This window comes from Pinus tabuliformis, chromosome 7 (genome assembly GCF_031772625.1).
Source record: "Pinus tabuliformis cultivar Carrire ecotype Pingquan chromosome 7, CPIR1, whole genome shotgun sequence".
Classification (NCBI taxonomy): Eukaryota; Viridiplantae; Streptophyta; class Pinopsida; order Pinales; family Pinaceae; genus Pinus; species Pinus tabuliformis.
The window spans coordinates 2,016,140,070-2,016,166,495 of NC_142293.1; positions in this window are offsets into that span (position 1 = coordinate 2,016,140,070).

Below are 26,426 nucleotides of genomic sequence, written 5' to 3' on the forward strand. Positions count from 1 at the left end.
AAGCGAACTTGTACGACGTGCCACGAGTCACTGTTTCAACCTTTGGATCTGAAACATGCATACAAGAAATTACAGTCCGTCCTCTTTCTATACCTTCTTATGAAATTTCAATCCGATCCCCAGAGAGAAAGTTATGACGATTTTCCCCACGTCACCTGTTTTGAATGTAATTGAGGAGTCTGCAAAAAGACCAACTTCCTCAGATCATATCTCAGCAAATATCACGCGACAAGCTCTGAAATTTGGACCCAAGGTTTAGCGCAATTTCTTCTCAAATGGGTTTTATTTGCGACTTCTAAAATGTCACAGAAAAAAAGTTATAGCGACAATTCCATGATGACCTATTTGGAGCAGCGAAACCCTAGAATCCAAAGCTCCGATACCAAATGTTATGAAACCAGCTCAAGAAAAGATAGATCAACGCCTTAGAATTCAGCCTCTTCAAGGGGGCAACCTCCTTTACATTACATAAATGAAAAATTGTTGGATGATACAAATGACAAAACCTCCTTTCTATATATAGGAGTCTAAGGAGTCACAATATAATCCAGCCAACTTAACCATAATAATATAAAGCCACAAAAATAACAATAGAGGGATTCTATGGGGCACAATAATAACAATATGGGGGCAATAGGGGCACAGCAATATTAATAAGGGGTATAACTACAATAGTAATGGGGTAATCACTAGTATTATAGGGACCCAGCAGATGCTTTACAACTATTCTATTATGTACATATGCCATATATACTTAACATCCCCCATCCTTGAGATTTAAACTGTACTTTATCTACCATCTTATCCTCTGAATACCTGTAACAAATCAGCCTCGCTTTAATTTCTGTTTATCAGCCACACTTGAATCATAGATGAGAGAAGCTTTGCTAAGAGATTACCATAAGCTTATCATTTGAAAATAGTATGTTTGAGTGTTTGCATGCAAACTGCAATAAGAAACCAGCCAACCCTTTTGAATTTGAAATTACCTATCATGATGACCCCTACGTATGAAATGATGGATTTTGAGTGGTGGCATGCTCATTGACTGACTTGTGGCTAAAACCTAATCATGAAAATTCTAGCGGGGTTTTACCGAACTGATATTTGACAAGACTATCTTTATGAATCTGTGCTTTCGTAGTGCGCTACGAAAAGAGCAGTGTTTTCATAGTGCAACACTATTTGCACTACAAAAACGTAGTTTCAGAACTAATTTCAAACTTTTCAAATTTTCCTCAAGCTTAGAGTTTCTAGACAGGGTTTTGAGACTCATGAAACATCAGGAAGTGATGTTAAGCTTTATTTGGACACAAAGGTAAAACTAAACCTTTTAAACTACTAACCTAACACCTACCCATTAAAACATAAAATGACTTGTAGACCTCCTTGAAATTATGACCAAAAGCAGATTTGACACAATGATGTTCTGAGAATTTTTGGGTGATAACACCTTGCTTGACTGATTGATTGAAAAGCTTGTGGATGTGGGGGATGAGGACAGAACCTCCAATTTTTAATATTTCTGCTTGGTAACCTTCAATGTCCTTAGCTTTCCCATTTGCCAGGCGATTAACCCCAAAATCAATGTCTTCTAATAAGAAAACTTCTTTTGTTGTGAGTAGGGTTTCAAAGTTATCCATGACATTTGGATATTCATAAAGCTTTTTAAGATAGGAATTCTAAGCGTGTAAAGCAATTTTATTATTATATTTAGTTTTCGTATTCAGAATTTGTCTCCAAAATTTCTTTGGAGCTACCTTAGAGAGGTGTAAGAGATTCTCTTGTCTTTTATGAATATACTGCCTCTTTTTCCTTTTAGTTAGGGCTTTGTATATTTTTATCTTGTGCATTTTAAGAGATTTATCAACAACTTCCTTAATTGCTCTCCTCGCACTTTTACAATATTTGTCATACCATGGGTTGGTTTTTCTATTTCTTTCATTATTTGAAACTTCAATTGAGACCTTGTTAGCAAAATATGAGAGGGTTGTAGTAAAATTATGATAGAGGTTTTCTATGTTGTTTGTACTAGATAAAGGAAGCAAATTAGTTTTTAATTCATTTAGAAAGAGATCGTTTTTATTTCTATCAAATATTAAGTTCTTTTGGCTATAAGGATTATTTTCTATGGGATCTCTATGCATGACAAAATTGAAAGTTATAAATAAAGGCCCATGATCAGAGTCAAGCTCGTGGTCGTTTAAGATGTCAAAATTTATTATTTCATTGTATAAAGGGAGATCGGAAATAACATAGTTTACCACACTGCTACCAAGCCCATGGATGCAGGTCATTTGGCTAGAGTTGGGCCACTTCTTTAGACCGTTGCAAATTATGAGATCTTGGGCACTATAGAGCTTGACTAGCTCTGACCCAAACAAATTCTCCCCAAGGTCTTCAGAGCTCCTTTTATACCTACTAGCCACAGTAGGGTCTTTGTCTAACCAAAGAGGATTAGGGTTGGAATGATTGCTTAGAATAATAGCTTGGTTGCTTAAAGTTTGAGCGTTAAAGTCACCTATTAAAAGGATACTATTAAAAGGATATTACCTTCATTCCTTAGGCTAGAAATAGCATTCTCTAAACCATTGTAAGGACTACGTTTATCTAGATTCTTCTTCTTATAGAAATTAGAATTGATGGGGGGAGAATAACATATTGCTATGTAGGTCCTTTTATTATTAATGTCAGTGATCTCTATCCAACTATATTGGTTGTAAGGGTCATTTTTATAAATCCTAGCATGGGGGGAGATGTTCTTCTTAATGTAACAAGCTATTACCCCAATGCCTCTATGGGAGGAACGCTTGTTCCAGGTAGACCATAGTGTAAAGCCATCTATGTTCGGGACCTTAGATTCTTCGTGCTCCCAAGTTTCAATAAGCAAAATAATATCAACATCATTTGAGATCCAAATTAGCTTGGGGCCTTTGTTCCATGGAAAACCTGGCAGTTCCAATAAAGAATCCGAAGCATGTTGAATTGGTATTTATTAATATCTTTTTGGTTTCTATCTCGGATAAAGGCTTTTATATTTCTGATTATTTCCCATTTTCCTTCCTTCCTAGCTTCTTTTACCTTTTGAACCTCCTTTCTTAATTCTGCTTGATCTTCTGGAATGAGATCTTCATTTATGAATATTCCATTCCTTTTAGACTTGAGGTTTTATTAAGTATGTCATACTTATTATCAATAGAGCTCACCTTTATTCGGATTAGTCTCCCTTTATTCTTAGTTAATTTCCCCAACCTTGTTGCTTCTATGAGACACTTTGTTTCAATTTGTAATCTATTATGTAATTCTATCTCAGCTATGGCTAAAGTATCCTCATCAACCTCCTCTTTTAAACTGAAGATTATAAGGTTCAAGGCCCTTTTGTTACACTCATGGTTTAATTCTATTATTTTTTTCATTTCATCTTTAATTGGTTTGATATCTAATTTATCTACCACATTATTTAGGGTGAGGTGGCTTTTAACTTTTTCTTCTAGATCTTTAATCATGTACTTCATTTTAAGACTCTAAATTATCAACATCTCCTTGCTCGGATGTTTGGTTAGTATTTTGGTTTTGTTTTTCTATAACCTAGTCTCCATTGCCATCATTTTATTCTCCAATAGTTCTATTTTATTTTCTATTTTCTTTTGGATCGTGTCTTCAAGAGATGCAAATTTATTTTCCAGCATGGCTTCTAACTCTTTTTGTAGCTTGACTTCTCTTTCTTCTCTACATTTCTCTAAAGACTCTATATACTCATAAAGGTCTTGCAGTTAATTGTGCTAGGTTTGCCTTTGGAAATCTTTGGTAGTTGTGGTGAAGTATTCACACTTGAAAAGGAATATGTGCACCCGATATCAGCAAACCTAACTGTAGATTGGATTGACCGTAGATCCAAATGTAAAAACCCATGAGTTTCTAGTGACAACAAATGGCTCCTTATAAAAGTCCTCCGAGCGTGGTGCTGAGAATTCTGTAAAGCTTATAGAATTCTATGCCACAGGTGCGAGCCCGTCGTCGAGGTGCAGTCGTGCCCGCTTACTGCTGCCCTTTCCCTATCGCAATTCTTGAAAGATCACGTCAGTTGAGCTAAACAAAAATTTTCCCTGGTAATAGAACCATAGAAGTTTTTAATCGAACCACAGGAGGTAATAGAACCGCAGAAGATTTTAATCTAACTGTAGAAGATTACAAAAATTATAGGAACTTCGAGCCACGTATATGTTTATATGTGAGACCTCAAAGGCTTCGAGCCACGTAAAGAGATCCGGAAGACTTCGAGTCGCAGTTACAAATACTTCGAGTAGCATATATGATTATATGCAACCCGCATAGACCCGAAAACTCAGAGTTAATTGTTCCATATGATATCAACTAGCGACTCCCGAAAACTCAGAGTTAATTGTTCCATATGATATCAACTAGCTACTCGAAGCCACATAACCGCAAAACAGATTCGCAAAAAATAGCGTTTATATAACTGCAGAACCAAGCCATACATTCACAAAAACAATGTGTATATAACCGAGCCACGGATTCGCAAAAACAACATTTATATAACTGCAGAACCGAGCCACAGATTCTTCGAGCCGCAGGTGCGAGCCAATCGGCAATTAGGTTAATCTCACAGCTTAATAATCGCAGAACCGAGCCACAGATTCTTCGAGCCGCAGGTGCGAGCCCATCGTCGAGGTGCAGTCGTGCTCGAATCTAAAACAACGTTTATATATAACCGAGCCACTTATATGTTTATATGCAACTAGACCCGAAAACAACTTCCGCAGAAACAATGTTTATTATTAAAATATTAAAATAATAAGTCATTTTAATTTAGGGACGAATAGAAATAAAATCCCATAATAAAAATTCAACCAATCATTTTATAAATAAATAAATAAGATTCTTTGCCATAAGGTTACAACATGTGCGAACACTAAAGATTTTGAGATAGTTAGGTCAGGTTAGTTGGAATATTATTCGTGTTTCAGTTTAGGCGTGATTCTATTATTTTTATTTTTCTTAAACTAAAAAATAATTTACCATATTTTATATTTTTAAAATCGAAACTTCTACTAATCCAAGTATTGTCATAGTTTATCTTATTTTAAAGTATTCCAATATGGCACCAGATATATAAAAAGATTTTATTAAAAAAATGTTAGGTGATTATGACCTTTGCATTATCAATAGCTTATTATCTTATAAGCTTTCTATCAACATCAATTCGCTGGACAATCAGATGAAGATTAGCTAACTCATTTTTTATACCAATTTTAGGAGTATACAATGATGTCGATGACATAAATTTAGTTATTAATGGTTCATTATATTATAACCCTTATTTAGAGAACAATTTGTATGGTAGTGTAATGAACACGTCTAATTGGTTTTCTTAAGCAATGCCAAAAATAAATAGATTTGGAATTTTTGTTTTTCTAGATGAAAACACATGGACTAGCATACAATCAAATGTATATGCTAGAGTGTGGCCTTATCCATTGTATCTCATCTCTATACTCATTGTAGGTTGAGGACAACCATTTATACATATAAAGTTAAATCAATACTCAGGGAATAGTTGAATAGTTTAGAGCTAGTTATACTTTGTGTGAGAACTTTATTCATATTTGAAGGACTTGTGAAAGTCTTGAATATTATATTATAGAAAATTTACATATAATATTTTTATTATAATGGACAATAAGGTATTCTTATTAATTCATTTTAGTCTTGATAACCTTAAGTAATTATATTGGGAAAAACATTAAATTACTCATGAACATGTCCCTCCCATTTGATTTATTGATAAAGACATGCCTAAAAGGTTAAATATATTGAACCAATTTGCTTGTGCTTTGCTTTAGTATAACTTAGATATGTTCTCGGTAATATTACTCACATTAAAATGATAAATAGTTGTATCAGATTTAAAATATTTCTCAATTAACTCACTCATCTTAAATTTAATTCATTCAGAATAATTTATATTAAGGAATATTTATTACAACATTAATTATGAATTTAAAGAATTTATCTATAATTAAGATATTTTAATAGTTAAAAAATTATTTTTTAATTAAAAAAAAAGACTTTAGCCTAATGTTTAATATATAATTTCATTTTTTTTATAATTTAGGGAAAAAGTAATTTACTAATAATTTAGAAATTCATTAAGTTTATATTAGTTTTGTCTTGAGTCTGTAATATCAATTTTCAGTTGTTATAATTGCACAGTTTGTAAGCTAATTGAGTGTTTGAGTCGTATGAACATAAGCGAATGATCTGGGAGTCATGATTATTATCATATAGAAATTCTATACTCATTTCAGAGACACTCAAAGGCAGTCATTAACACATATGGGGTGAAATGTTTAGTTGGAAACACCATGGACACCAAAAATCAAAATCTTTACTAAGGTTCAAGTTAAAAAATTGGGTCGTGTAGGTGCACCATTACTCGAAATTCATGATCGTGCAATTGCTTCTTCAATATCCGCGTGATCATGGATACGTCCAATCAACACCTTGGTTTGCGAACTTGCTTCAACAACACTCTAAATCTTGACATGATGGGATGACGAATTCGAGCCTTGAGTCGCAAGAAGCCTTAAAGGCAAGGAATTGGTGGCTCTCATTTCATTGATAAGGTGAACCACCACATTGATGAGCCAAGGGGAGGAGGAGTTTCCAAGAAATTCTCTAAATTCAATTTTTAGGAAAGACAATAAATTAGAAGAAGAAAAACATTATTATGCTTCCAAAATTTTCCCCTAAACAATCAAACATTTCATTGAGAATATGGTTTCATCATTGAGAGATTCTTCATACTTCTTTGAGAGAGAGGGAGGAAGTTTTGTCAAGGTAAATCCTCTCTACGGACAGAGACGATCCCTCTAGCCGAATGAGTGTGACTAGCAACCTACGTGGCATCCTACTAGACACTTTCCTAAGTTACAATTGAAAAGAGAGATGAAGAAGATGGCCTACCTCGTTCTGATGCTATCAAGTTGTCCTTTGTTGAAAATCTTGAATCACTTGTGTTACGGGCTCATTCCTACTACTCACAACATTTATGTAGCTGCACAAGAGATCAAGACACAACAAGGCATGGAAAAACAAATAGCATATTCAAAATAAACCTACTTAATTGCTCAAGGAATGTTAAAATAGATGATACATAAGCATATACATCAATGGAAAATGAACCGACAGTTTTATATTAATAGAAAATAAGGGGAAGCATATAACCAAGCCTTGATGTTGATAGACTCTCCTTGAATGAATATCCAAGTCCAAGTTAAGCTCTCCAAGCCAAATGAGTATCATATAGGCACAATTGTAGCATAAGGGTGAAAATAGACATAGACCAACCATTTGAGAATGGGAAAAGATGAATATATAGGTAGGGAAAGGGAGATAAGATCTCTCCAAAGATAGGAGTAGGCTCTCATCTCAAGGAGGTAGCTCATATGGATAAGACCAAAAGGCCAAGTTGAAAGAATAATCCATGTCGAACAACCTGCAACTTGCTGCTATGGAAGTTTCTAGATCACGAAGCTTCTCATCCTCTTTGGAAAATTTCCTTTACGGGATCATCATAGGTATACAAGTAAATAGAGCGATGCCATCACGGGTCAAGTATAATGCAATTGGAGACCATCGTCGTTTTCAGTCTCATAAGAGAGATGACTCTCAAATTAGGGTTTAAGAGTTATTTCCTTCACGGGAAGCTCAAGGCATTTTCTAATCAATATATGAGGGAGGATCTGAATTGCATATATGAATGAGTACACTGCATTATGGTAATGTTTCAGGCAGTTCGGGGTATGTCACAGCGAAGTGCAAGAGGTGCGATAAAATATTGTGTGATAGATGCCCCCTAAAGCATGAAGGCAGAACAGGGAGTGATGGCTGAGATGTTTTACGAGCTTTTGCAAGGATGAGAACAAGCACTGTTAGGAGACCTACAAAACAAGGATGCATATACATATAAATATATGATATCAAACATGAATCCACGGTATGGACACAACCATCCAGATAGAAAGGACTATGTGAAAAGATCCATGGTATGGGCGCAACCATCCAATATAGAAGTATCATCTGTAAATCTAAGATCCAAGGCATAGATGTAACCATCCAATATAGAAGGATCATCATAAATATAAAGTCCCATGGTATGGTCATAGCCATCCATATAACAAAAACATGTGTATAATCATGAATACCACATAACTCCACGCAACCTGAGTCATATTAAACAAGACTCTGGGTCTTGGGCTCCATCCCAATTCGATCAAAGTAAGAATTCTAACATGTGAATGAATGTGTCAAAGTCAAACATGCTATAAAACCACCTGATTACCGACCAATGATGTGGACCATTAACAGGCACGAGAGAAACCACCAATAACGACAATGGTCCTCAAGGTACAATAGTACAATCCATGAATGTGAAAATGAAACTGATGTCGAACACTCATAGAATCACTCGATTGAAGGTCAATAGTGAAATCCTATCATCGGATGCGAAGAAATTTGCATTAAGGCATGTAAGCTATAAGGTACTGAAAGGGATTTCCTAAGTCATCTTCTCATGATAATGAGCTGAAGTCGACAAGAAGTGACTTATCAAAGGAGGGCCATAATGATTCCCCCATCAATGACACAAAATGAGGAATAAAGTAGAATGAAATGAGTAGGATCCAAGACAGTAGAAAAGAGTCTGATAATGTATAGGTAATAGAATATAGATATGACTTCTCTTGAACATATTGGTGACACGACTCCGGAGTGTGGCAGCATTAGACTCAAGATAGGACCAAGGGTCATAACGACGAAGTGGAATAGTTAGATGAGAGGAAAAATGGGTCACCCATACCTAGAAAGACAAGTGATTGAGCAAGGATATTGCAAACTCGACACAAGATACATATGAGTCTCATGTTCAAGAGAGAAATGCTGCCTATACAAGAGATGTTTCATTTGCATTTTCCCCACTATTTCTAGTGAGTACCTCTTTATTTTTACACAAGCTTGAAGAGGATACCATATGCTTGTCATATAATTTCACCCTTTGGATGAATCCATCCTAGTAAGTTTTACGAGTCTTAGGGAGGAAAAACTCAGGCTCGTCATGGTGATAATTCTTTTGTCGTAAAATTTTAATGAGTTCAATGTAAGAATAAATCGGTACCTTTTTCACATTTATAGAGTTTAAAAAAGAGACAATAAAGAAAACTACATCATGCCCCTTTTCAAATTTGTCCCTCGAACCCAAAAAGGCAGAAAACAATATTCGAGAGAACCTCTTAACCATATTGACCAAGGTGTACCTTTTTCATAAATAGTCAATCTCAACTTGAAAAAGGGGAAAACGTATACTAAGATAACATCAATTCATTTAATTTAATGAGTCTGAAATGAAAAGTACTTGGTGATATTTTCATTTTTCGACAGTGAGAAAAGAACTTAAGAGTGACTTTAGGGGGGTTCCTTATTCGTTTATTTTTAACGAGTCTGAAAATAGATAAAACAAAAGCTCATCTTAAATCAGTTAATAATAATCACATGTTCACCAGAAAGTACCTGTAACTTCACAAGGAAATTCACCCATCACTAATATTGAGAAATAATAATAAATATTAATAAAATATTGACAAAAATGAACTCAAAAGTTATAAATAAGGCATAAGTAAAAACATTTTTACCATTTCACAAAAGTAGGTTTTGAGAGTACATTTGTGCCCTATTTTACTCGATTTTCAAACGACCAATGTAGGAAATCGAGTGCATCATTTCTCAAACCATCTTCAGCAAGTAAGATCTCTCCTTGTAGTCTTGCAATTCATTGTATTTTTATGCTTTTTCATTCAGTGTCTTCATGTCAGTAGGATGATTTTTATTTTCAAATCGTGCAGGAAATCATCGAGGGTTTTCTCATCGGACTCACAATTATCATTCTTGAGCCAAAAAGTCATAGCAATGGAATCACACTATTTAATAAAAACAAGCACGATGGCTCTAGGGTGGAATTTGTTTAAGGAAAAAAGCTCTTTAAAGAAAAAATTCTCAGTTTTGATCCATGAAATTTTTTCTAAGTTGTGTTTAATGATATTTTGCAGGAGATTTCTACCACCATGGTACTAGAATGGAATGAACGAGGTCATGAGCCAGAAGACCATCAAGCAACCCAAGATACTGAATGTATTAATTCTTTGAGGAATTTTGGATTGCTTAAGTTCTTCAGAACTACAAGACTGAGAGCTCAAATGGAACTGTTGTTATATTTGATCAACTTGTGGGATGTTGATTGACAACTCTTCATAATCAAAGACTAGGATCCAATGTTAGAGGAAACAAACATTTATTTCATCACCAGATTGTGTAATAGGGTAGAGAGAGTCCAACTCTTTTGATCTAATCGAGGAGGGGAGAGTACAGGTAGTCATGTTAGGAGACATTTCCCAGGTTCAGAGATGACCATGGGCAGGAAAGTGAAGATAGAAACAGTCATCAATATTCCCCTAAGAACTCTCTTGTTTACCATAGCTTGCATAGCTAGGACGCAAGCTCTCCACGAAGCCTCACAGTAACAATTCTGATATGTAGTAGATTATCTAACTCCCATAGTATTTAACTGATGTGGAGGACTACTCAAAAATATGAAGAGACACTTAACCAAGGGTAAGCGAGGGAACCTAAAACAATTTGGTTTCGGTTCAATATTGGTTACCTTCTTCCTAGAGCAGGTGCCCTTGTTTTGGAACCAGTTTACAGACGTACCAGATATTGCCCCCCCCCCCCCCCCCCCAGGATCTGAGGTTAGTGCGTTGGAGTGAGCTCATGCCCGGAGGAGGCGGGGGCCAACAAATGAATTTCCCTCCACAGATTTTTGGTTGGCTACATTGCTAGTTACATGTTGTGGAAGATTATGCTTATGTCCACATGAATTTCACATGGGATCTTGAACTACCTCTTCCTCCGAGAGAACAGTGGACTGGCACAGGTAAAACTTATTTTTTTATTTTTTCAACTTTTATGAATTTTTTGTAAAAATGTAACTAAGATTTAACTTGCGAAAAATGTGGAGATGTTGGACCAGAAAGACTATCTAGCATGTTTCCAATAACACGGTGAGAGATGGAGTACAACTTGGATGTGATTACCTGAGGGATACTAGAGTATGCCACCATGGATGAGGTGCCACTACGATGGCAAAGGCACATTGTAGGAGTATCAGTGATATGGTATTGACTATCAAACCGAGTGAGCAGAGCACTCTCATGCTACCATGAGCATTGTGTGGGCTCATAGCCTTTCTAGTTGCTTTTACACATTTTGTAGGCTTTAAAATCCAAGTGTCTCGGAACACTTTGTTTTTTGGGATTTTGATGTAAATACTCTGATAGACGCGATATATATATATATATATATATATATATATATATATATATGTATGTATGTATGTATGTATGTATGTATGTATGTATGTATGTATGTATGTATGTATATGTATGTATGTATGTATGTATGTATATATATATATATATGTATATATATATATATATATATGTATATGTATATATATATATATGTATATGTATATATATATATATATATATATATGTATATATATATATATATATGTATATGTATATATATATGTATATGTATGTATATGTATATATATATATATATATATATATATATATGTATATGTATATATATATATATATATATGTATATGTATATATGTATATGTATATGTATATATATATATATGTATATGTATATATATATATATATATGTATATGTATATATGTATATGTATATGTATATATATATATATATATGTATATATATATATATATATATATATATATGTATATGTATACATATATATGTATATATATATATATATATGTTTTATTTTCTATTTATGTGTCCATGTATCATGATGATGTGATTGGTTTTATAAATTACGCAAATGTCTATCAAGAACATAGTTTGCTAATGAATCTATTAATGTGTTCAATTGCATGGAATATGTTGATATGTGATCAAATCAACATTTCTTTCCAGTAATCAAACACATAGACACATATGCAATATCTGTGTATTTCTTACCAAATAATGGTAGTTTAATTGTAACACAATGAGTTATGAATCTAACATGACAACTAAATATCTAATGCCAAGAGGAACTACTTCTGACAATAGTTCAATGAGTGCATTGTATTTAGAAATATTGTTAGTTGTTCGACCGAGGCATCAACCTTGTAAGTCAATCAACTCGCCATCAGGGGCAAAGAGTGCCCAAGCGATGGAAGACAAATTTTGTGTCCTACGACAAGAAACATGAAAAAAATTGACATAATTACTTAACGATATATGAAAACTGAGTGGAACACAAGGTAAGCATAAAACACATGTCTGTAAAGAAAATAAACACACGAAAAATCAAAAAGTGCACACCAATGAATTCACATAGTAAGATATAAAAAATACGACTACGCATAAAAAGTTTATATGGAGTCCATTTTTGAACTCGCGTAATCAATAAGCAGAGAATAAAATGAATTTTCACTGTTAACATGACATGTAAGCATTGAACCAGCCAAATAATAGAGTAAAACTCATAAAAGGCTATGCCCTGATGCCCCCTAGGCAAGTGAGGGTTACGAGTCATAAGATAAAAACCCCATTGCAAAAATGGGCAAAAGGTAAAGACTCGGTGAAAAAATATCATGAGAGGAGGCAATAAAAACTTGATCTTATGACGAGGAAAAGGTGCCCCTAGTTGAAAGATTTTTATGGTTTCAGATTGTACTAGAATGTCAATGGTTAGGGTTGCAGTATGGTTTTGCACTAACAGGACTTTGTGCACCAAAACAGGTGTTTGAAGTGGATGCGTTGGGCTATGAGAAACGAATGCTTCAAGACACACAAGCATCTCACTAATGCTGGGAAGAAATGAAGAATGATGATGGAGATCATTCCGAGGAGTTTCATCCATAGACATAACCTCAACGATACTCATTTTGGTGTGGAATATCTCGTTCAAAGGATCTGAAGAATCCCATGAACCAAGCCCAGGAGATAACACATAAGTATCTAGGTTCACACTGAAACATCATGACTTTCTGAAGCAACCGTTGAAGCCAAGACAATTTCTGGATAAGCTTGTTCTAGTGGACTTGACAACATAAAATCATCAAATGAATCAATTTTATCTAGAGTAGGAATAATCCAAGGATCTGGAGAAACAAAGATCATATTGATCAAATTGACATTCGAAGGTGGGAGAGTAAAAATACCCATTAAAGTAGAATCTTTGAAAATACCCACCCCCACAATTTCATAAGGAATTTTGGTATTCCCCACATACAAAACATTGCCATTCAATGTATCGGAAGAGAAAAAAGACAGTTGGTCGACAGTGAAAATTTTTCCTTTGTGAGGAAAACAATGCACCATAAACAAATAAGAAACCACAAAAAACATAGCGTGGGTCCAACTTCACCCAAGAAGAAGGTTGTAATTTAGATTCGCATCTACAACTTTCACTTCTAGCTCAATTGTATTTCCTTCCAACATAATAGGAAAATTTGGGAGAATACCATATGGACAGGAACCTCTTCCATCAAAGGCCTCTAAAGTGTTCAGGGACTGATTAAGGGGAGGACAGCTAATGGCCTTCCAACATGAAATAGATATGATGCAGGTGGAAGCACCTTCATCCATAATAGTCCAATGGATTGTCTTTCCTTTAGTGATAGCTTGAATTAGAAAAACAATCTGATGATGAAGACGAAGAACATGGTTTTCAAGATAAAAGGTAATTAAACTTTAATTGATAGGATCAATGGCATGTATTAGCAGAAAATAATGATATCTTTTGTGTTGGACATGTTTGGAGAACTTCTGAAGCAGACATTGCTGAAGGCACTTGAGCTAAATATTCGACAATGTTATAATGTTGTGCAACTCTATCATTTGGATTATAAGATGATTTCCGAAGCACACCTTTAGGAGGTGGTTGGATTATGGATTTATTGTTAGGATGCTCAATATGGAGAGGACCAAAATTGGATGAAGTGGAGGTAGAAGGTATATCAGTGACTTTGTTTTCCATTGTCTGCTTTGGAGGGGTTTGATAGTCCTTTGTTCGAGTAGCAATCGAAATAGGTGATGAACCTTACATCATGAAAATTTTAAACCAAAGGAGGAAGAGGATTGCGGTTTGTCTACTGAATACATCTACTGATATGGAAATGGTTCTTTCAAAACAGCCTGAGTCCCTTTCAATAAAAGATTGACTTCAGCATGTCAGGGAAAATCCTTGGTATAATGGTCTTCCTCACAAATGAGGCAAGGATATTTCAACTTTCGTTTGGAAGCATCATCGACAAATGATTTGGGTGGGTCCTGTTTCCGGGTATTGTTTTTAGCTTTACCTTTACCCTTTTTCTTACCTTTTGAGGCCTTATCTGCTGCAGTAGATTGAACAACATGTACCTTAGAGGTTTTACCAAGATTTAATGAATGTTTCGAAGGATTATTGGAACTAGTGCTTGAAATAGATTTTTTCTTCGAAGAAGTCTTAGTGGAAGTCTTAGACAGTGAACCAATTACACCTAGTGAGACAAAAGGATTGGGACCTGCGCATGCTAGAGGTTCGATGGGCCTATAGGACAATGTGTAAAAACCTAAGTGTAGAAACAAGTCCGAAGATGAGGAGCAGGGTCGAGACCATAATTTTGGAGGAAAATAATCCTCATGCTATAGCTCCCATAGTTGGAATAGTACGCATGGACCAGAATGAAGGAATTATGTAGTTGCGCGAGGGTGAACATATGTGGATTCAGGAAGCCATTCGGCAAGGGAGCCTTAAGATTCATGAACTCGAAGAGGATTGGGTATGACTGAGGAGGAAAATCATGTTAATGGACACAGAGATCAAAATACTGGAACACGAAATCATGCAAGAATGTCTCATCGATAAACTAAAAATGATAGGACAAGATATGGGCAGCCATAACACTGCATTAGAAGATTGTTGTCAAGCATTTGTGACTCTGCTACCATGGCTACACCTTACTAGACAAATTAACTAGGGGAGCACACCACATAAGGAAGAACAAGTGGCATTGATTGTCGCAAGGATAATTGAGGAGTGCCCACGGACTAGGCTGGAAGGTGAATTGAAGTCTCGCATAGGTGGTGCAACCACCTGACTAACCATTGAAAGCACAGTCTCAGCACTCCAAGCAGTTGAAAGAGAGTGCAGGACTATAAAAGAATGTATGGGAGATGCGCGATAAGGAGGTTGCGCGCAAGATCAATATGTCACAAGGGTCGCACCCACACATAGGGGTTTGTGCTGCTGCAAAAGTAGGCTAGGAGGTGACCTTTGGTGTCACTGTTCACGACAAGATGTCCAATTTAAGGAAAATAGGAGTGGGAAGTGGGCAATTAAGACATGAATTAAGAGCTAGATTTGGGAAGATCTGCCGCCAAGAAGGCATTAATGACTCAGAAGTGTGGGGAATGGTTGAATTCAAATTCAAAACATGCTATAAAATCCCCAGGGCTAGCCATGAGGCAACACTTGATTTTTTGAGAATTGAGCAATTACAAAGAAGTAAGGACCACGTACTCGTACCACCTTTGATTGTAGACAAGATGACTGCTACCAGAACAAGAGTGTGATTCGCTGAAGATACCACAGAGCCCCATATGGTCCACGAGGTGCACAAAGAAGCAACGGTTGCGCCAAAAGTTCCAAAATCACCACGAACAGTGCAGCCAAAGAAAGATAAACAGACTATGGGCCTAGTCTGTGTATCCCCAAGAATCCCACGTTTCGGCAAATTTTCAATGGAAGAAAAAGGCAAAGCCATCACCATTGAAACAGACGAAGAGGATGAAGGCTTGCAAGCTCTAATCACTCAAATTGAGGCACAAGACGATGTGGAAGAGAATGTCTCACCAATGCCTTCTGCAACAAAGTTACCTACGTACGTCCCCCGTGGAAAGGGAAAGCTAAGATACCAAAATACTTGGAGGCCATGAAGAGTGCGCTCTAGGCCCCACTCCTCCCCAATGCTATAAGGTTTTAAGGTCCACCTTTGGGACAAGTACCTACCATGAAGTTCAAGGATTGGGACCTCACGAACAACGATAATTTCCCACACCTGGCCACAAAGAGTTTAATGAAGCATAATTTAGAGGGGCTCGTTACAGTTTTGGAGCCGCAAAAATGGTTGCGCGATGTGGAGAAGGCTGGGTTACTCCATCTGCGATGGATACCCCACTACCACCTTGTGCCCATCACCATTTTCATCATCAAGCAGCTGTTGTGCCTAGTGCATGATGGGTATCTCTAGCTAGAGGAGCCTATTCCCATAATGGATGACCTAATTCACATAATCTCTCGACTTCCCTACAAAGGACGTGATCCCATGGCCATAGCGGGAAAAAGCAGCGACCTAGCCCTCGCAGAAGCTATAAAGGCCAAGTATAAACTAGAGAAGAAAAAGCAGGGGTACGCAATTGCAAGCATTAAGGACAAAGGGGTGCATGTAGCAACCTAGCTCCTAGCTAGCAAGCTGATGAGGAAATGTCATGCCGATAAAGTACCAATGTCTGTGATTGCATTGGTAGAGCAGTACGCGGAGGGGGTACAGTTCAACTGGGTGCAGTTCCTCTACGAGGATTTTTTGACGAACTACAAGGAGGCCCAGGAGCAGGGTAAGACCTTCCACTACATGTGGTTTCTCTTATCCATCTTGTTGGTTCTAGGGGAACTACTGGACGATAGCCAATTTCCCAGTATTGAGCATGATCTACCTAAAGCTGCTAGGTACACCTCGCTCTGGGCTACAAAAGATGTGAAGAGGATTCACGAGACGAAGGTGTTCTAGGTTTTCATGGAGGCGAGCATCTAAATATGGATCAATTGAAGGCTGCACCTATCTCCCATGGTTTATATGAGCTTGCAAATATCGACAGAGTTCAAGGCGGATATGCATAACCTGTATATCCTCGCGCGCAAGGATCAAGTGCAAAAATGGGTGAAGCTTCCGTTCATCACAATGAATGATGTGATCTTCGGAGTGATAGAGTCATGGCCTCCAAAGTGTTTCACCCCAGACTTGGCAAGAATGGAGAAAGCCGCAACCCAGCAAAGGAAGAAGGACACCAAGCTGTGCATCACACAACTGGTTGAAAAGAGGTGCTAGGAACAAGAAGTAGTCGCATAGCAGAAGACGGTCAATGCAGCAGTAGCGATGCAGATGGCAGAAACCACAACAATGCCAATAGAAGAGCCCAAGGAGGGCCAAGAGATGTCCACGGGGCAGCAGACTTAGGAAGTGGACAAGACAGAAGAGTGCACAGACCCCAGTTTAGCATCGACCCAACTCAAGCGGTCGTGCATCCCTGAGAAAACAGCTCCCAGGAAGAAGGTGAAGGTGAAAATGATGTCCATTGACCTGATCACACTCATAGAAGGTGATCTATTTGACATCGGTGAAATGGTTCGCGAGTTCACAAAGGACACACTCTAGGAAATGAGGATAGAGCAGAACACTGTGTTGGGGGCGCTCAGTGAATAGCTACAAGGCTTACAAGTACAGGCCCCCCAATAGGTGCAATGGCTCTGTACATCACAGTAGGAACCACATAGGCTGAACAAATGATGCGCTCCTGTAGGGACGACCATTTCATGTTGCTCGAAGGCACCCTAACAAAAGTAGGTGAGGTTGATAGGGCTGCGATGAGCAGCATGAAAGGCGTCAGCTTAAACTTGGCATCCCTACCGCATGAAACACTATACCAGTTACAGGACGGGGTCATCGCAGAGCTCCATTCCAGGAAAGGCCGCGTGATCCATGTCTTGAATGAGCAGAATGTCATCATGAATCATCTCAACATCCAACATGATGAGATGGTTGCGTGGGCTTGCAGATTGGAGCATGCGGTAGAGGATGCGTGTAAGAGTTTCCTAGAGTTGGTTGTGCCGACATAACTACCAGCAGCAGAGCAGGTCCACCAATTGGTGGCCGGAGTCCATGAGGCTAAGGAGGAAATGACGAAGGTTCAGTTGGAGCTAAATCTGAAGATCGTTGAGCTACGATTGAAGGCACAACCTTCCACACCCCTAGAGGTCAGAGAGTAGTGCATGTGTGTTACCCAAATGGAGTTGGAGAAAATTGGCCAAGCAGTATAGGACTACACTGGGATGTTGGATCAAGCGTTAACCATGCTTACATACCTATAGGAAGATCTAAACCTACAACACCTAGAGATAGAGGTGCATGAGTTGCAGCAGGATTACGATAGTGTCCGGGGGACCATGCAGATGGTTGTCCTTACTCAAAAACTCACCAAACTGCAGCAAGTAAGTGATTGAAGGACCAATTAGATGCCGCGCGACAAAAAGAAGCCTTGCTTAAAGTGCACATCCAACCATGGATCGATGAAGCTTTCACAATTACAGCTACCATTGAAGGAAAGTTTGAACAAATGCAGGAACTTTATGTGGTTAGATAGGAATGTGACCCTTCTCACGAAGGTTCAGAGATATGCATGCAACAAGTACAACAGATAGTGGAACATTGTGTTTTGGACACCCAAGCTGCACGAGACCTGCTAGATGGACTCCATGCAACAATCGCCGCGCCAACGTAGTGACTCAAGACGAGTCACGATGAATGTGTTGGGGGCCTGTTGGGCATGGGATCCCCCGTGGTAGATTTTTGGGCTTAAAACCCAAGTTTTGGCCAAATATGGTGTAGAACTCCGTGAAGTATGGGTGCGGAGCGCGAATTGTATAATCGAGTCATAAGGTTGTCCACCCTAAGAATTGTAATTTAATGTAAAGATGTATCGACCTACCCATGGTTTGTAGACCATAGGATTGTATAAATAGAGGGATTGTATGGTTAGAGCATAGAGTGAAAGTTGAAGTGTATTGGGTCATAGTAGTAGGAAGAGGTACTGCAGCTGAGTGCGCAAAGGCCTAGTAGAGTCCGTAGCTGAGTGCGTAGACCCCTGCAGCTGAGTGTGTAGGGTGGAGTCAGGTTTGTACTTAGGATTGAAAGATAATAAAGAGAAGTTTATTCTATGCATATGTTCTGGAATCTCTATGTTGATGGTATTCATTACTTTTACTCTATTTATTTACCGCACGCACCTGATGACTACTTGTACAAATTCTTATTTAATATAAGTAATCAACTAATGGAGACTAATTAAGGAAGACTTGGGTAAATAACACAGGTCATGCTGTGGTTGGAACTGTGCGAAGACAGTTCCACAGGGCGTGGGGTACTCGCAAGTGTGCATAGCGCAGTAAGTGTGAAGGTTGGACTGCATACCAATCACCACATATCATACATCCCCAGGGTGTGGAAAACTGGTTCTAGCACCCTCCCATACTACTTCGGGTGAGACCTCAGTCCACGCTCCACGGACTGTTGCCAAAAGGGCCAGTAGTACCGGGATTTGCTTGGCTAAATCACTTTCGAACTTGGGTCAAGCCCCATTAAGCCAACATTATCATTCCTTTTTGTTGGTTTTCCTGAATATATTTCCTGTAATCCATGCCATCACTTACATGGGCCAACCAATGCGCTAGTGGCTACATTGGAAGTATCACTTCAGGTGAGTAGGCCCATGCACTGTTTAGCTTAGGAGTAGGAGTAGTGTTTTATTTCCCGTTTTCTTTTTATTTCTTATTTTTATTTTTCTTACTTATTTTTCCTTTTTCCTTATTATTTTCCTATCCTTGTTTGTTTGTTTGTTGATGCACTCGTAGGATTAGCTTCCCATGAAACCATGTTTGACTTATTGTGACAAGTAGGGTGAAATACAAGAGGACTTGTACGACAATCAACATTTGGTTATCTTTCTAATCCCTCTCCTTATGAAGTTATTCCGTTCTTTAATTCGATGATACCATGATGGAGAATACTTTCCTTTCAGAGTGAGTCTTGGTGAAAATCACAATGCTTGCAACTTTTAACTAGTACCGCCTACTATAATTGGTTTTCTATTTTCGTTTAACCCTTGTCAACTCAGTCAAGTAGAGTAAGGTGGGGGGGAAAACCTTAAGAATTATGTCAGAGGTATATATAAACATCCCTATTTGAAGAGAAAACCTCTTTTGCTCTTAATAATTTGGGATCCCTCTTCTGCCTATGCATAGTTCTTTGAAAAACAAAAAAAAAAACAAAAAAAAATAAAGGCGATAGAAGAGAAAGGCTTCTTGCACAAGGAGTTGAAGCAAGTAACTCTGTCGGGGTACTATCAAGGCTTGCTGGCAGTGGAGCAATTCTTGTGTTCTCGAAGTGGCTCCACCAGGGTACAGTCTAGGCCTGCAGGCAACAGATCAACACCAGAGATGAAACTAAAACTTTGACAGTCCATGTTACTTGTCCATCAATATACCCCTCATCCCCAATGGAAGCAACTTAGTTGACTTGGCTTGGTATGTGTGCTGCTAATAAAAGATAATGCTAGGGACTATATCTTTAACTCGAGCTAGTGAATAATCGATGATGATCAAAGAATCGAAAAATATTTCTGGAAGAGTTAGACTCCCTTTACACGAGACAAGGTCCATAAAGAGAGTTGGAGTTCTACCAGTGTGTGTCCAATGTTCTAGTTGCTAAAACCACCCTCCAAAATTTTTCCTATGCTTCATTTTGGAGCCTCCTTACTAAAATCCCAACATCTTATCTCACATTGACCCAGGTACTTGTGCTTTCATTGATTTTATGTTTTCTTTATAGCTTGTGTTTTCTTACTCTCTTTGTTGTCTAACCATAAGATGACCTTTTGACTTGGTTTCTATTTGCCTCTAACATTGTCTTAGGGAGTTGTGCAATATTAGAGGGAAACCAACCTTGCTCTTAGGAAATGTGTAGTTCAAGCCAACAATGAGCTCTGGCTCCAGAATTGTGCAGACCTAGCTAGCAGCCTGCCTTCAGCTAGGAAACTACGCAGAGCATGAGAGGCACCCATAGCCACATAGCCCAGGAATTGCACAGAAGCATTCCTTCAACAAGTTCCCGATGTATGTGCCAATGATTTTCTTAGTTCTCCCTGAATCTGTGCAATTTCGCCATGCATGCATGGTAGCCTATCCCAAAAAAGTGAAAATGCATCCCTAAGAAATAGGGTTCTATTTTTAGTGGTCATAGTTACACTTGAGTTATTTTTGGAAATTGAATGAAGAAAAAACAACAACAATAAGCAGCAAACTAGCGCAAGACAAAGGTAAGAAGAAGATTTTGGAGAATTGAGAGGCTAAATAAAGCTGCATGTTCAAAGAATATTCCCTCATTGAGAAAGAAACTTTGGCAGTGGAGGCAAAGAGACAACAACGCATAAAGAGATCATAATGGAGGAAGTAGAAAGGAATTTGCAGGAAAAAGAGAAGCTAAAAGAAGAGAAAGCGCTAAGAAGGAGAGAGAGGGAAGAGAAGTGGAAACATGAACAAGAAGAAGGGAAAGGCACGATCATAGAGAAAACTACACTAATAAAGGTTGAAGAGACAAAAAAGCAACAAATGAAGAAGAGGGTGAGAAGTTGTAGGATCAAGAACTTGCTCACCATATTGAGAAAATGGTTGAAGAGATGGACATAGAGTTGGCACAGGAGTCGTCGGACCAAGATACTGACCTCATGTCGAGAGCATCCAAGGCCATCCCATAGTTTCCACCACCTCCAGTATCTGAAATAACCCTGAGCATGAAAGGAGAGGTTGTTTGCCTTTATGATGATCCTGTGATGGATGTGTACAATCTACCATTTTATGAGTTGCATCAAAAGATTGTACAAGCGTGGAAAAATAATTTCCCAGAAGATCACACATCACCTACATTTATGAAGGAAAGGGTGATATTGTTATATGTTAGAAAAATTCCAACCGCCATGGCCAAGGCCACTAAGGCCTATGCATAAGCCACAATTTCACATCTCAAGTTCTTGTTAGAATTCAATGATCAAATGAAAAAGGATTTGCAAGCGGCTAGGTAGAGGGTAGAACAATCCATAGGATCCGCTATGGGTGAGACGGGAAAGTGATGCTTGCTAATGTATCCTCTTGGGACCACCATGTAGAAACTTTATGATGGATTTGTCAGCGTGCACACGATAGTTTTCCATCTATATGGTTTTCAATAGTAGTGCATTGTTGGGTGTGGAGCATGATTGTTCAAAGGTGTTTATTTCAGCCGGATGTATACCCTAGGGAGTTTGTACACCCCTCCACATGGGGGGGTGCAGGGGGGATTTGTCCCTACCTGCAGGGGTTCGGGGGGGCTGATCCTCCCCGGTTAGGGGGTTTGGGGGATAGCAGTCCCCCGGCGGGGGTTTCAGGGGCAGTGCCCCCAAAGCTAAAAACAGATGTAAAATTGCCTTGTAAAAGTATAGTAATTTCTAGTCAATCTGGGTCGTTCATTAGGCGGATGATCTGACGGTAGAACTTATGTTTAGTTTAGGGTTTTTTCCCTAGAAGGCAACCCCTCTCTTTGTATGAGGGCACTGTATTTGAGGCTGTGTAATAGATATGTATTCTCTGAGTGAGAAATAGAGAGGTGAGACTGTGAGAGAAAACAAAGGATAGTAAAGAGGATCTACTGTAGGTTGTGTCTCTTCATTTTGCTGAATAATAGAAAAGAAGGACTAGCTATTCCGAGTGGACGTAGCCCAAACTGGGTGAACCAAATATATTTGTGTCTCTCTGGTTTTATGTCTTTTCTGTGTTTATATTTCCATAATATTCTATGTATTCCATTGCTCTGTAATATATAATTTTCTAACAACTGGTATCAGAGCCGATGGTCTATTTGGCTGATAAACTTGCAGGAAAGAAGGGTTCCTTGTTTGAGTGGGAGCAACAGCAGAAGATGGTAAGTTTAGGTTCGAGAAATTTAATGGCCAAAACTTCTCGCTCTGGAAGATGCAGATGGAAGATTATCTTTATCAGAAAGATCTGTACCTACCATTGGGTAGAAAAACAAAGATGTTGACGGGTATGGCAGATGAAGAATGGAACCTTCTCAATAGAAAGGCACTCAGAATAGTATGGTTGTGCCTCGTAGCATTGGTCGCCTTCAACATTTCAAAGGGAACAACGACAGAGGGTGTGATTAAGGCATTGGAGAAACTATATGAAAAACCCTTGGCCTCAAACAAGGTATTTCTTATGAAACGGTTATTTAATATGAAGATGTCGGAAGTTGGATCTGTTGCAAACCATTTAAATGATTTTAATACTATTACAAGTTAGTTAAGTTCTGTAGGGGTAAACTTTGATGATGAAGTTAGAGCTCTGTTATTCTTGTGCTCATTGCTAGAAAGTTGGAATGGTTTAGTAATGCCCATTAGTAACTCTGTTTCTGGATCTAGTACTTTAAAGTTTGATGATGTTTTCGGTGCTATCCTTAGTGAGGAAATGTGATGGAAAAGCTCCAGTGAGACATCGGGTAATGCTTTGAGTGCAGAGTCTAGGGGAAGAAAATTGGAAAGAGGAAAGAGCTCAGGATATCGCAGTAAATCAAGGAAAGGCAGATCCAAGTCTAGATCGGGGATAGTGTGCTGGAAATGCGGAAAGAAAGGACACCTAAAGAAAGACTGTAGATCTCGGAAAGGAATAGAAGGAGATGCACAACAAGAAAACAATCATGAAGCAAATGTGACAGGTGAGGTGTTACAAGATGCTTTGATTCTTTCTTTTGAGAATATTACTGATTCCTAGGTGGTAGATTCAGGGGCCTCATTCCATGCCACACCTGATAAGAAATATTTTCATCACTATGTTCAAGGAGATTTTGGAGAAGTCTGTTTGGGTGATGATAAACCTTGTAAAATTGTTGGAATGGGTAAGGTTTTTGTAAAACATCAGAATGGAAACCAATGGCTACTAAAGGAGGTAAGGCATGTTCCAGATCTCAAGAAAAATCTGATTTCAATAGGGCAGTTAGGCGGTGAAGGTTGTGTGAAAACTTTCATAGATAAAGCTTGGAAGGTCACCAAAGGAGCCCTGGTAATAGAAAAAGGTGAAAAGGTTGGTACGTTGTATTTATGCAATGGTATTTCTAACTCTGTTAATGCTTTAACTTCCAAAAGAGCAGATGCAACATTATGGCATCATAGGCTCAGACACATGAGTGAAAAGGGGATGAAGATTCTTCACACAAGGAATTTTTTTCCGAGTTTGAGGAATGTTGATTTGGACTTCTGTGAGAATTGCATCTATGGAAAGCAAAAGAGAGTCAGATTTCTTAGAGTTGGGAAAGAAAATAAGAGCAAAAAATTAGAGCTTGTGCATATAGATGTATGGGAACCTACTCAGGTATCATCTCTTGGTGGCTCTCGTTATTATGCTACTTTTATTGATGATGCAACTAGAAAAGATTGGATTTATTGTATTAAGAATAAATCTAATGTATTTGATACTTTCAAGAAATGGAAAGCTTTGGTTGAGATTGAGACAGGAAAGAAATTAAAGTGTCTCAGAACAGACAATGGAGGTGAATATTGTAGCAAAGAGTTTGATAGGTACTGCTCAGAGCATGGAATTCGTAGAGAGAAGATAGTTCGAAGAACACCACAAGAAAATGGTGTGTCAGAAAGAATGAACAGAATAATCATGGAGCGTGCAAGGTGCATGAGATTTCATGGAGGATTGCCTTTAAAATTTTCAGCAAACGCTGTAGATAGTGTTGTTTATCTAATAAACAGAGGGCTTTCAAGTTCCTTGGATGGTGGCATTCCAGAGGAAGCATGGACAAGTAAAAAGGTAAACAACTCTTTTTTAAAGCCTTTTGGTTGTGAGGCCTTTGTCCATATTAATAAAGAAAATAGAAAAAATCTTGAGGCAAAGTCAAAGAAATGTACCTTTATTGGATATGGTGTTAATGATTTTGGTTATCGCTTATATGATTATGAAAATCACAAAATCATTAGGAGCAGAGATGTAATATTCAATGAAAAGGTCTTGTATAAGAATCAGTTGGAGGAAAAGAAACAGGAAAAAGAAAACAAGGAATATACAGTTCTTGATGAAATCAATGAAAAAGTAAAGGTGCCTGAAAGTAATAATAATCAACAACCACAACAACAACAACCGCCACAACAGAAGTAGGCACCCCAAACACCTGAAAGTGGTGTTAAAAGATCTACCAGGATAAGTATAACCGCTGAACGATACTCTCCTTCATTATATTATTTATTGTTGATTGATTCTGGTAAACCTGAATGTTATGAAGAATCAATGCAGGTTGAAAGAAGGAAGAAGTGGGAGGTGGCCATGGAAGAAGAGATGGACTCCTTAATGCATAACCAAACTTGGGACTTAGTCAGGTTGCCTGAAGGAAAAAATACATTGAAGAATAAATGGGTTTACAAGATAAAGGAAGAAGATGGAGGAAAACAAAGGTAGAAAGTTAGACTGGTGGTGAAGGGGTTTGCACAGAAGAAAGGTATTTATTTTGATGAAATATTTTCTCCTATTGTTAAAATGACTTCAATCAGAACTATTTTAAGTCTAGTAGCAGTTGAAGATTTTCATCTTGAGCAGTTAGATGTAAAGACAACCTTTCTCCATGGGGATTTGGAGGAAGAGATATATATGCAGCAACAACAAGGATATGAGGTAAAAGGGAAGGAGAAACTAGTGTGCAGGTTGAAGAAGAGCTTGCATGGCTTAAAATAGGCTCCAAGGTAGTGGTATCTAAAATTTCACAAGTTTATGTCTGAACAAGGTTATACTAGATGTCACTCTGATCATTGTGTTTATCTGAAAGAGAAAAATGATGGCAGCTATATTACATTGTTATTGTATGTGGATGACATCCTTGTTGCAGGGTCTAAAATGCAGGAAATAAATGTGCTCAAAAGAAAATTGGCAAATTCATTTGCATTGAAGGATTTGGGAGCTACAAAACAAATCCTTGGTATGAGAATAACTAGAGATAGGAAAAATCGCAAATTAACATTGTCTCAAAATGAGTACAGACAAAAGGTGTTGAAAAGATTTAATATGCACAATGCAAAACCAGTTAGCACACCTTTTGCTAGCCATTTCAAACTTACTAAGGAAATGTGCCCAAAGACCCAAGAAGACATGAATTATATGTCTAAAGTTCCATATGCATCAGCAGTTGGAAGCTTAATATATGCAATGGTCTACACAAGGCCTGATATTGCACAAGCAGTGGGAGTTGTAAGCAGGTACATGAACAATCCAGGAAAGGAACATTGGATGGCAGTGAAATGGGTTCTCAGATATTTGAAAGGTACCACAAATCAAGAATTATGCTTTGGTGGTTTAAACATTTCTCTATAGGGATATGTTGATGCAAACATGGCGGGTGACAGAGATAAATGGAGAAGCACTACATGATAT